This window comes from Mustela nivalis (genome assembly GCF_964662115.1).
Source record: "Mustela nivalis genome assembly, chromosome: 5".
NCBI classification, from domain to species: Eukaryota; Metazoa; Chordata; class Mammalia; order Carnivora; family Mustelidae; genus Mustela; species Mustela nivalis.
Window position 1 is genome coordinate 138,956,589 of NC_139024.1, and position 12,403 is coordinate 138,968,991.

General features: G+C 47.0%; 1 protein-coding gene and 1 long non-coding RNA gene across 9 annotated transcripts in view; one reads left to right on the forward strand and one right to left on the reverse strand.

Annotated features, from left to right (window-relative positions):
* RREB1 (ras responsive element binding protein 1) overlaps positions 1 to 12,403 on the forward strand; it is a 173,869-nt gene that overhangs the window by 61,340 nt on the left and 100,126 nt on the right. The window lies entirely within an intron of this gene.
* LOC309864371 lies at positions 4,695 to 11,112 on the reverse strand. The gene is made up of 2 exons (XR_014311483.1): positions 10,334 to 11,112; positions 4,695 to 9,859 (listed from the first exon to the last, which is right to left on the reverse strand). It is a non-coding gene; the product is annotated as an uncharacterized lncRNA (long non-coding RNA).

Sequence of the window (12,403 nt, forward strand, 5' to 3'; positions counted from 1 at the left end):
CCCTTTTTGGGGGCTGCCTGAGCAAGTTATGGGAACGGGCAGATCTTGAATTGCAGTGAGCACTTGATGGTCTGTTTCCTGTTTCCGGTGGGTCTGTGGAGAAGGACTGTTTTGAAATTGGTAACAAATAGAAAATTTCAGCCTTGTGTGCTCAGTTATAACTGAGCTGTCTTCTGTTCCGTGCTCCCATCCTCCTCCTCGTGGTCGTTCTGCCCATGGCAGTTCGAGTTTCAGGAGGACCAGTGACAGGAACTCTGGATCGGGAGACCAGCCGTTTGCTCCTTTGCTCATCTGTGGGGTACCACCATCATCTTCCCGGCCTTGGGAGTGGGAATCACTTCTGGGACACTCTCCCTGGATACGGTTCTGGGGGGAGGGGTGCAAGGAGGAGTAAAACAAGCGCTAACACTCAGCAGTGCATCCCAGCCAGTGGGGACCCTGGGGCAGGCAGGACACCGGGAGTGGGAAGTGGTGGGGGAAAGAGGAAGTGATGTCTTCAGATGCAAAAGGCTGGCCACGGGGAGAACCAGGCGCAGGGAGGGGGTGGGGTGGGGAACTGACTTCTAGGCAGAAGAGCCCTGTTCAGTCCTGGCCCCAGAGTACAGAAGTACGGGGTTTCTTTGGGGCCGGGGTAGGGCAGGAAGTGGAGTGTGGCTGGAGGAGAGCGTTTGGGGTGTTGAGATGAGTTAGGCACGAGGGCACGAGTCGGGTATTCAGATGGGATTCTGGAAAAATAGACGGGCTAGGGTGTGTGGGCAGTGGTGAGCCCTCACAGGCTTGGAAGCGGGGCCGTGATGTGAGCGGCCTGTCCCGATTGGGAGGTGCAACACAACACAGATGGTAACGTTAATAATTTCTGTCACAGAAAACTGATTGTCTAGGTTACGATGCCGTGAGCTGGGGCTACCTCCTATGTTGAATTTTTGTCTCTGAACAGAGAAAGAGGATTGCTAACCCTAGAAAAAGGAGGCCGTGGAGGAGACGGCATGTCCAGCAAGATGCAAAATGAGCTTGGAATTTGGTGCTGCGTTTAATAGAATAATTTATCCCCACCCCTAGCCCCTCTCTCCCTGAGAGATTTTTCTGCCCAGGGTGTTGTGTGGGCTGCCCTCTGAAGGCTGAAGTGGCTTGAGAGAGGTGGGATCCTTGTTCAGCAGCTAGAGCTCAGTCAGCGATGTGTCACCTCTCTCAGTTGTATTTTACTCATGGGTGCTTATTTGAGGTCATCAGCGAGCCGAATTAGTTAGAGGAGAGAGACTCCTCTCTTTTCCCTCTGAGGGTAGACCCGGGGAGTCCAAGGGGACTATTTATGCTAATTATGATCACCAGTTTGCCAGCTGGGAGGAAGGAACGGGCTGGCAGAGGGAGCAGACAGAGGGCTGGCTCCTGTGCAGTCCCGGCTGACCTGGGGGTGAGGGCACTGCTGGAGAGGGGGTGTTCCCGAGGAGGAAGCGGGGTGGGCTAGTGGGTCCTTCTGTTCATGGGAGCATGTATGTGCCTGCACCCAGGGGTCGGCTCTGCCCCTCCTGCTCCACACCCTCTGCCCTCTGGTTATGCCTCCCTCTCTGAGGATGACATCAGCCAGGAAGGGGGGGATGCCCAGGTCTTAACACCCCCCACCTCCATGTGTATGTGTGTGTGTGTGTGTGTGTGTGTGTAGGGAGTCAGATAGTAGGCCCCAAAGACCGCCAGTGGTTTATTCACTGTAGTACGGACACGATATTGCCTTTATTCTCAGGGCCTTTATTCTCAGGTTTCACCCTCCGGGGAGGACATGTCCGATTCTGTACCTGTGGCTTGATGCATTTCAAAGCTGGTACTCCCGGACTGAGGGAGCTGACTACGAGGGTTGTGAAAAATGTGGGGAGGCCCCCTTGATCCGGGAGGTGGGGCACAACACAGATGGTGACGTTAATAATTTCTGTCACCTAAAACTGATTGTTGGGGTTACAATGCCGTGAGCTGGAGGCCAACTCCTGTGTTGGATTTCTGTCTCTGAACATGGTCTCTCATTTGCACTAGATGTGGGGTGGAGGAACTGGGGTGCTGGTTTGCTCTAATGGGGCTTTGGGGGACCAACCAGGGGATGGGGCGGGAGGCATCTTCCTTGGTGCTTGTTTGACGGAATGTACCGGTTCCAGAGGGAATGCCCCAGGTCTGCCCCGAGCCTTGGGCTGGGTGGTCACCTGCCTTACTCCAGTGGAGGCAGTACTCCCCTCTTTTTAGAGACAGGAAGCTGAGACTTAGTGGTGCCCCTGTTTCTGAGGTCATGCAGCCAGTGTCAGACTGCTGGGAAACTTTCTGTCCTGGCCATCTCCACCACCTTAAGGGACGTTCTTTTGTTACACAAAATTGCGTTACACCTTGGTACCTGGAGAGCTCCTAGCCGGCATTTCTGAACCCTGATTTGGTTTATTTGTCTTGACTCCTGAACAGTTTGTTCGGATTGGAGCAGAACACGGTATTTGAATGCCTCAAAATTTGCCTGAAATGCCCCTCACCGAGCCACCTCCCTGCGAGTAGGACACTGGGTTGAGGCATGGTGGAGCATGGCGGTTCTTGCCTTCGGTTTTCTCTCTGAAAGGAATTCGCACTGCAGTGTGGACCCCAGGCCAAGTACCCATGGGAGGCCGAAGGCCAACAGAAGAAGTCGAAGTGTGGGCTGCGGTCCAGGCAGGAAAGGGCAGGTGGGGTTTGGAGTTTTGGGTGATAATTTGGGGTTGAGGACCGTGTACTGGATGATGGTAGGATTGGAGGGCTGTCTGGGGTGGGGTGGGGCGAGGCGGATTTGGAGCTTTCCTTCCGTAAGGGCGGAGGGAGTCCTAAGGTTTTGAGCAGAGACCTAACAGGTTGGCCTGAGCTTTGGAGACGTCCTGGGAAGGGGGGGCGTGGTGTGTCTGTGCATTGGGTGGCTGCTGTGGCTGCTTCGCTGTTCCCTGGTGGCCCCAGGCAGAGTTCCTCCATGTCAGCTGGTACAGGCTGAACCAAGCGGTGCTCATGATCTCTGGGGCGCCTGAAGCCACTGGCGGGATGTATACACACAGGGAGGCTTTATTTCTTTACAGCCATAGATTTGTTTAAAAGCTGAATCACATACCCTGGCTTCGTACTTGACTTCTGAGTTACCAGCTCCAGATGAGCTGCCCTCAGGAGGGCGATGGGTGGAAGGGCGGGTGCCCTGGGCAGCAGGAGACCTGGTTCGTAGAAGGGCTGGCTTCAGGTTCTTCCCGTCTCCTCTCCCCCTTGGGGGCTCGTTTGCTGAAATTTTGTGTCATCTTTCTAATGTTGGCATATGGGTTTGTTCGTTCCTAGCTGGTTTATTGAAGGTGGGGCCGGAAGGCTTTCTTGGCATATGTGTGTCCTGAGCCTTGTGTGGACGCCTGGCCTGGAGCACTGGGAATGTCTGTGCGCCTGTGGCCCCGGGGACCAGAGCCAGTCTGCCAGCCCCACCCCGCCAACCTGGTTTTCAGGTCTGCGGCTGTCTTTGGTGGTGACGGGTCACAGAAACTGGTGTTGTCTGCCACAGCCCACGGAGAGCAGAGATGCTCTCACCTGCCCGAACTGGGAGGAGCAGAGACGGCCTGGATGGAGGAGCTTTACGGAGGACTCCCCCGGGTCGTCTCTACCCCTCGCTGCCAGGCTGCCTTCTCGGAGAATCCTGCCAGGCCGAACGCCCTTTCCAGCCTCTCCTTTGCTCTTTGGCCCTTGGGTGAGGCTGGAAGTGCCAGAGAGAGAGGCATCTGGGAGCCAGGGCCACATAACTCCCACACGCCAGATGCCACCCCAGGGACGCAGACCTGGTGGAGCTGGCCCATCGCAGCCCCCCGGGTCTGATCCTGCTACGGGGACACGCTGCACACCTGTGCGCCGAGTGCCCGTTCCCTGCCCGCGTGGGGCCTCCCAGCCCTTTCTCTTCAGAGCTCGGACCCCCTTCCCGTTCCTTTGTAGCCCTAATCATTTTGAAGAAGCAGATGCGTACTGTTCTGGGCCAGTGGGGGTGCCTGCTTTTCTTGCATTGTCTCCACAGTCCTCGCAACGGCCATGCCACACGGGGGTCATTGTTCATAGCTTGCCCGTAGGGAAAATGGGGTTTGAGGAGAAGGTCCTAATCATACGAGGTACGCTCAGTATACAGGACACTCTGTGCTCCCCAGCTTTTGGTGCTCTATCTCATGTAATTTGTTTGTTGACTTGTGAGGTTGTTATCTCCATTTTTACAGATGGGGAAGCTGAGGCTGAGAGCATTTAAAGCACTTGCCTGGGGTCCCTCCAGCCCTAAGTGACAGGGTCACAATTTGAGCCCCAGCCACTGTCCTCCAGGACACGCACTCTTGATCTTGGCTCTTCTGTAGTTGTTCAAGTAGAAATTTCTCCTTTGCGGCTGATGTAAAGCTGAGTGTTTTCCAACACTCGCCATTTCTAAAAGGGGGAGAGAGGGAGCGATGGGTATCATGCACCCACTATAGTTTTAGGCGCATAGGCTGTGTTTTCCTTACACTAGAGGGTAAGCTCCTTGAGGAATTTTTGTTCCTTTTTATCTGTTTTCTCCATCCATGTCTGGGTGTTCAGTCAGTACTCCATGAATGAATGAATGAATGAACGAACAAACAAATGAACAAGGCAGAGAAATGTGTGACTTGCCCATAGGCACACACCACAGTTGAGAACAACTTTTGCCCTTCACACCACAGATCTTTTGTTTTGTTTTTTTTTTAGCAGATGTTTTTTACGCACATAAAATTTCGGGAGTAATCAGATCTATGTCATGGGATTGTAGGGCATGATATAAAACACTATAAATACTTACCCAGTATCTGGCACGGAGTAAACATGGGATGAGCGGCGTTGCGTTTGCTGTGTTTCCCATCGTTTGTCTGCATATGTCTTCCTTTGGGGCAGGGTTGCTGTGCCCATCAGCCAAGCTGACAGTTTGCTAGCCCCTGAAACTTTTAATTTTATTAATCGAATGTTCCTATCTCTGCTGTACTCTCTGTCAAGCCATAACAAGTAGTGAAATTGGTGAAATCCGTTTAAACCTACCCCAGGCAAGGGGCTATGACTAGCAGGAGCTGATTCAATTATATTGGTGTCTGCTTTGTTTCCAGTCCGAATGCTGCACTGGAGGGGCCTGGGGGATCAGTGTTCGGTTATTCCCTCACACCCCCTGAATTTACAGATGAGGAACCTGAGGCCTGGGGAGCTATGGGGGCAGAGCTGGGGGTATCTCAGGCTTGTGTGTTAGGTTGTCTTCAACGTCAGTAACCCCGCCACGTCCAGAGTCCCAGAGGTTTGTCCTTGGTGGGATTGTCTGAACGTTTCTGTAGGAGCTGCCATTGTACCTGCTAAGGATGTTAGTGAGTAGATCTGACCAAGAGCTGGTGAATCAGAACCACAGTCCTCCATGACTGTTTCTCATGAGTAAAAGGTTCATATTTAATGTAGGTAACACGAGGGAGGGCGAAGAACGTAAAACCTGTCACCCTGTCACTCCGAGGGCAAAGGAACTATTCCAAAGTCTTAAAAAACGGTTTTCCCCCATTAGATTGCTGTTGTTTTGTTGCCGATTATACTCCTACACACCTTAGAAACTTCTATATGAACAAAAAGGAAGAAAAGTCTAGTGACGCGCAAAGGAAAAGAAAGTAACATGATTTACCTTTACAAGTCATGACTTTCGTTTTGTGCTTCCAGCCGGCTGATGTGGACACACACTTACTGTAGAATGGGCATTCATCACGTTTGTGGACAATAAGCCCATTTTTGTACATGCCTTTATACCAATCTATTGAAGATTTAATGTGATATGATAAGTATTTGCGGATGTACTTAAATATCCTTTGACATGAAAATCATGTCATTTGGATGTGGCATAATTTGGTGGGAGGGCCAAAGGCTAATGTTTTCTTTCATTAGGCTCTTTTCCTAGGTTACATGAAACCAATCTAGGATTAAAATATTTACATACATTAATAGAAATTGATATATACTAAGGAGGAAAACGCTGAACAGAATAAAATATATTTACTTTTTGGTTAGTGTATGATCTGTCCTCTTATTACTCTAAACAAATTAGTCACTGACGAAAAGCCTATTGAGCAGTTCAAAAAACCCTTCTAAAGGGTCAGAGTGTCTTAAGGTGTTTTCCATCCTGTATAGGACACTGTGTTGTGAATGTCCCATATGATGTGATATGTAATTTACCTGTGATTGTGTTTTTAATTGGGCATTTTGTTTTCATCAGTGTCATATTACATGGATATTTTAGAGCAGTTATTTCCAATTTTTTCCCAATGTAAGGGCCTGTTTTCATGTAAAAACTTTCTCTAGAGCAAGCATAATTTCAATTACAGATTCTGTTGGCAGGCTCTGATAGAAAATTCCTAAAAACAGGGGTACATAGGTGGCTCAGCCGGTTCAGGGTCTGCCTTCAGCTGGGGTCATGATCTCAGGGTCCTGGGATTAAGTCCCGTATCAGGCTCCCAGCTTAGGCGGGGAGTCTGCCTCTCCCTCTGCCTCTGCCTCTCTCCCGGTTAGTTCTGTCTCTCTCTCCCTCTCAAATGAATAAATAAAATCTTCAAAAAAAAAAAAAAAAAAAACCTCTTAAAAAAAAGCCTAAAAACAACAGGGTTTGTGGAATTTATCTTTATTAATTACAAGAGCATCTTCATACCCTAACCAAATAATAGTACATATATGTGTACTGTTGATTTGGTTTGTAGATGCTTGATGAGCATATGAGTAAGTCCGACCCCCAAACAGTTCCCTGGAGGCACCTGCCCTAGAGGAAGATAGAATGAATAACTCTAAGGTTGAAGGTGAGGAAAATAACAATTAGATCAGTCCTGAAGGGCAAGTGGGAGTCCCCAACTCCAGGAACAGCTGTGTAGGTGGCAGATCTGGGGGCTGTTCTGTGGCAGGTTAGGAGCATGCATTTTGTTCCTCCTGCTCACTCCTGAAGCTTCCCGAGGTGGCCGCCCAGCCTCGATGTCATTATTTCAAAGGAAGGAATGTTGTTGGAGGAGCAAATTGAATCAGAAATACTTCAGCAGACTTTATGGCTTATCTGCCATAGCCCTTTTAATTCATTTCATATGATCTACTAGAGAGTGGGCTGGATTGCTAGGCTAGGTGACTAGTCGGGTTCTAAACCCAGCCCAGCTTGATTATGGTTGAAGGGAAGATACTATATTGTGGACCTCGGTTTCTCCATCTGTGAAATGGGCAGAATCTCTTTCCTTTATCATATGCTTAGGAGGTGACTTAATGATGCTCCAGGCTGTGTTTTCTTTCTTTTTAATCAATAGAAGCAAACAGAAAAGTCCTTGTGAGGCTAGACTTTATTGTCCTTTCATATCAAGGATAAGTACCATAAAACTAGGGGAATTCTGAGTATCCTGAAAGCTTCTTTAAGGTAGAGCCACAGCCCGAGGACCTGCCAGTGGAGTGGGACCCTCCTCAAGAACCTTCTGTCTCCATGCTCCCGAGTTTCCTTTTTCTGCTCTTTAAAAATGAGAGGTTAGTGGCTTCATAATTGTGCAGCAGTGATACCTCTTAAAAACACTATTCTTGGGGTCTGACAACAAAGTCCTTGCACTACTTCTCCCCGCAAATGCGGGTAGGAGAAGAAACTTCCTTCTTTTCTGATGTTGCTGTATGAGCAGAAGGACAGTCATCCCCATGTTTTTCTAGGAGTCAGGACTGGGAGCAGGGATTCTATTTCAGGTTTATGTGCTATGTGGGCATTTGCAAAAAAATGTCAAGTGGAATCGTTCTTTCATGCCTGCATAGCCGTTTCAAGTTGTTCCATGGAATCTTCAGGAATGTCTTAGCAAAAGAGGGTGTCCAACCCGCCCATACTGGCTGAGCCTGGGAAGGAGCAGGGTTGGGGCAGTGACTGCCCAGAAAAGACCGTGTGGGGTAGATTTTCTGCAGACAGTAAAACTGGATTTTTACAAAGGAGGCAGGAAGAATTACTTTCTTGAGGCAGACTTGAGGTGGCATGTGGCTAGAGTCGTGTGAACTCAAGTGACAGGGCTGTGGCTGGTTGTATGGTGGGACCAGCGCCTCCCCCGACAGGCACATCTAGCTGTGGTGGAGGCTTCCCCAGAACGCATCTGAGGCCGTGGTTACTTTTGACGAACAATGACCTCACAAAGGTTTCCAGGGGAAAACCCCTCCAAATGTAATTTCCAGAGTTCCAAAGCAGTGTTACCATCTGATTCTAAGAGAGGTTGGCTTGGAAAGGAGACTGCCATCAGCACCTTCTCTTCTCTTTGTTTTACAGATGTTAGGAGTGATCTTTAAAAAAAAAAAAAAAGGAAAAAGGAAATGAGTTATAAATGATAACGGAAGGATTTTCGTTGAATTTATTTTGAAGTAGTTTGCTTCAGGTTTCAATGACTTAGTGATAGGGAGGGAATAGTAACTAAGCCTTTCCTAAGAGATGTTATTCAAGGAGGGGTTACAAACGCAAAGTCAACTTAGGAATGCAGAAGTAATATTTTCTCTGAACTTACCTTACTTTTTGACCAGGAGGAGAGAGGATTTTTTAGGCCTAAGAGTGCACCAAGTAATGACTAACAGTCTCTAAAGACATTTAACTCTATGAACAGAGCGTATATATCTTGATTCAAAATGGATTGAGTTCTGAACCGATGTTGTCAAGAGTGCTTTATTATCAGGTAGCTTGAAACGACACGTCATTAATCAAACCTGTTGTGTTTCCCACAGAATTTCATTAAAAAGGTTCCCATACCCCTCAGACAAGGGGGCAGGGAAACAGAAACTTGATAGAAATACTAGGGAGGGGAAAGATAAAGCCACCGTGGCACCTGGGCCTCCTTTCACTTCCTTTCCTGCTTGAGATGCCTTCCAGAAGATGGAGGAAGCCACTTGCCATTGGGCCATTGGGAGCATCACGCTGGCTGGGGCCCCTCCTCTGGATTTGCGGACGGACGGGAGTGGCTCAGCCCTGGGAGTTCCTGCCCTAAAGCCCCTGGCTCTTCACACTCAGCCCTGTCCCCGGGGCTTTCTGGCCAGGCCTGGGACTTGGCAGGGGCAGGGCAGGACAGAGAAGGTACCTCCCTTGGGGCCTTGCCTCCTGCTGCCCGCTGGGCCACCCGGGAAGGAGCCTCCTAGCCTTCTAGAATGGGGTGCAGGCCGGGGACAGTTGAAAACCGGAGCAGAGAGCGGAGGGGCTGCTGGCAGTCCGTGCCCCTGTGTGCAGACCGATCCGCCCGGGCTACGGCGCAGATGGGCTTGTCTGACTGTTGGCTCTTCTTCACGTTTTGGCATTCAGTGATCGCATTCGCTGCATTTCTGGTTTGCAAATGTGAGTAGGATGGCCATGTACATAATTTTGGGTGTTGACTAGGCAATAAAACTGAGAGGCCCAAATGCTGAGAGAGTTGCTGTTGGGCTGGTTGAAAACTAGCCTAAGTTGGCCAAACTGTGGGAGTCCTTTGCCCAGAGTACTCTCGGTCCGCTAAAAAACATTTCTTGCAAAGGCACCCCATCAGCTAGAGGAGCGGAAGGTTCGGGTTCTGCTTTCACTGATGCTGGCAGGAGAGGATGGGAGATGCTAGGTGCTTCTCTCCGCTGCCTCCCTGACTCCTCCTCTTCCTCTCCGGGGCCCTGGAGCCCCAGCTCCAGTTTTTAGAGCACGGGGCCTGGTGCTACACCCAGCGGTGGTATTTTCAAGCATTTCTCAGTAGTTTTTAGGATTATCAGTCATCACTTGCAGGGTTCTTTCTCATTTTCAAGGGCACCCAGTATAACCGTTTAGTTCCCTTTCAATAGCCCTCTTCACTCACTCAGGGCCCAGTCAGGAAGATTAATAATGTTCACTGATTTACTGTCGCTGCAAAAAAAGCATTAGTTAATTAGACTTTTACACCTCAGTCAGATGGCATTAGACACCCTTTGTGCACTTTAACTCAAGGATGTTAAAGACCTAAATCTCGGAGAAAAAAGAAAAGAAAGAAAAAGGACAGGCACTTTTCCAGTTTAAGCTGCATGTTGGTCCATGTTAATTAGGCATTTGTCCCTTAGTCTGGAGGTGATAGAAAATGCCAGTTACTGTGGTATTTAACTGACATCAAACTCCTGTCCAAATAATTCAGTTGGGCCCAGCCTTCTCTCTTAATTGGTGGGAAGGAAAACTCCGGCACACACCCAGAATGAGGAGGAAACTGTTACTTTAACATTTAAAAATTTCATTCTGGAGGATCTGAAGAACACTTGTGTATTTTTTGCCGTTGTCGGTGTTCACTACACAGTGGAGCTTTTTTTTTAAAACGGTAACAACAGAATCTCGTCTAACACTTCAGCTTACCTCCAAACGATTAGCTCTTGTCAGTCTTCAGCAAATGAAAGTTTAGTAACCGTTGTTCTCCCAAGGTCAGGAAGTTATCCGGGGCCCTTCCAGATTTTTATAGATCTGTTTGGCACCGTTTTTTAAAAAGAACTTTAGTTTTCCTACACAGTTTGATCTTTGTCAATACTAGGAATTAATTAGTGGGTCACAGTGCCAAGCAGTATATGTTTTAAAAACCAATATATGGCGGCATATTATTAAGAGGATGGTTTTGTAGGAATAATTAGATGAAACATGCTATTTGGAAAGATTTTTAAGCAACTTCTTCCTGGTTGCTGGAGAAGGTAATTCTCAGTGACAGGAGTTTAGTTTACCTTATTCATAAGCTATGTAAAACAATTCCAAAAATAATGAAAAAGATTTTTTTTTTTCCTAACTAGAGGTAGCCTTATTTGACTTTAAACCTTACTTGCTTTGTCTATGGTTTCTAGCCAAAAGTTCACACGTTGGAGGGCACTTCATTTTCAGTACTGAACTACTTTTTCGTGCACTGAATGAATGCAATATGTTAACACTCCTGTCCGGCCCAGAATTGCTCGCTGCCCCTTTGGCCTGCCTGCCTGGTACTGGCTGAAAAGGTACCATTGTTTGTTCTGCAAACACTGGGTGATGTTTGTTTCCAAGGTGACTGGTTCTATTGCTGCCCTTTAAGCAAGGGGGGGATGGGGGAGAGAGAAAGTTGGCTTTAAACACCTGAGAGCATCCTGTTCTGGATACAGTCTGTGTGTGTGTATGTGTGTAAGTTGAAATATTATTTTAACTGAGTTAATGGGAGAAAAAAAGGATAATGTGGAAATGTGAGAAAAAGATTATCAGTAAGTTAAAAAGATAAGTAAGTTCTGATATTGAACTTTGTCCTTAGAGTGAATATAATGGTAAGAAATATTAGAATTAAAGGTCTGATCAGACAGAAATGAAACAAAGAGTTTTTACATTTGAAAAAGTGAATAGTCAGGGAAGAAAAGATATTTTAGATGATAGCCGTGGAAATGATAGCTTTATGTTTGCATGAAATAGTTCTTTAGCTGTCATCTGTAAGCCGCTCTGCAGATGAATTAAGCGTATAAGGAAAATTGGTTATTGACCAGGTAGATTGGCCTTCAGAAACAAGTAAGACAATATGAGATATAAAGTGGTTGGTTTCAGTTTTAATTCTGAAAAAAAAAAAAAAAAAAAAAGAAAGAAAAGAAAAACAAGAACGTTAAATAATTGGTTTATTTGTAACAGAAATTTCCCAAGAAGGTAGTAGATTAAAAGCATCTTCTGTGGCATGTTATTGACTTATTCATCAGTGAGACATTTTTAGTTCAAATTGGAAGGAAAAGAAAATGATTCCTCCTTTACTGGTCCCCCACCCCCCACTTTTTTGTTTTATTGTACATGGATGCTGTTAACAGAACTTTGCCTTTTCCCTCCTATCAGGTTTAGTACAGTTCATGCGCAGGTTTCAGTAAACATTAACTACTTTTATCAGGACTTGCAGTGTGCTGAATGGTTAGCAAAGAGAGTGTACTGCAAGAGACAGATGAAAATGAGAGAGTCCAAGGTCACATGGATGTTGAATTTTTAGCAATTATTGAGAATTTAGGGAGAAGACCTCCAGTTTCACATTTTAAATATCCTGTAGTTATGTGGGCCTAAGATAAGGCTACTTTGCCCAGCATTTCTATGTACTAGGGTTAAAACAGATTTCTTCAGATGCTCCCCTGACTGGCAGACAAATGATTTTTAAAACATTGTTTTTACTATCATTAAATTAAAAAAAAAAAAAAAAGAAAGAAAGAAACTCTTACTGATTCAGGACTGTCTTCTAGAATGAAAGTGTTTCAAGGTCCCAGTACTCTTTAACATTTATCACGGTGATTCTTAAGATCTCTTTCGATTTTACAGGGGTTTCTTTTTTCCTTTCTCAAAGATTCTTTGGGATTGATTGCTCTCAGATAGATAACCAGTTTCGTTCCCGGAGTTAGCACATTAAGTCATAAACCAAGTGCTAGGATGAAATACTGCCAACCAAATAGAGAATAA